We start from the raw sequence: 416 nt of genomic DNA, 5'->3' as shown, positions 1-416 counted from the left end.
TAAATTAAAAATTATTATTTAAAATACATTTATTTATAATTTAGTTCCGCGGTATACCGCGAGTGAAAACCTAGTATTTCATCAAAAATGAAAACGGTTTGGTTTACAATTGAAAATTATAGGCCTAGATAAATATTCCCATGGCAAAAAAAAAAAAAAACTAAAAACATTTACCCATATTTAGAAACGATCTTCAGTCCATCTGCTCAACAGAAGCACCAAATTAAAGCTAATGGAGATAGATGAAGTAATTACAAATTTGTTAGAAGGCAATATAAGATGTGTTAATTATAACGATGTTTTTATCGATATTTTACAACATCTATATAGTTCTCTATTTATTGTTTGCTAGATTTCTAATAATCGATATTTGCTAGATTTTGGACCTACGTATAATACAACTAACCCCCCCCCCC

The sequence above is a fragment of the Camelina sativa genome, chromosome 7 (genome assembly GCF_000633955.1).
Source record: "Camelina sativa cultivar DH55 chromosome 7, Cs, whole genome shotgun sequence".
NCBI classification, from domain to species: domain Eukaryota; kingdom Viridiplantae; phylum Streptophyta; class Magnoliopsida; order Brassicales; family Brassicaceae; genus Camelina; species Camelina sativa.
The sequence above is the reverse complement of the archived record's forward strand: the minus strand, read 5'-3'. Positions refer to the sequence as shown.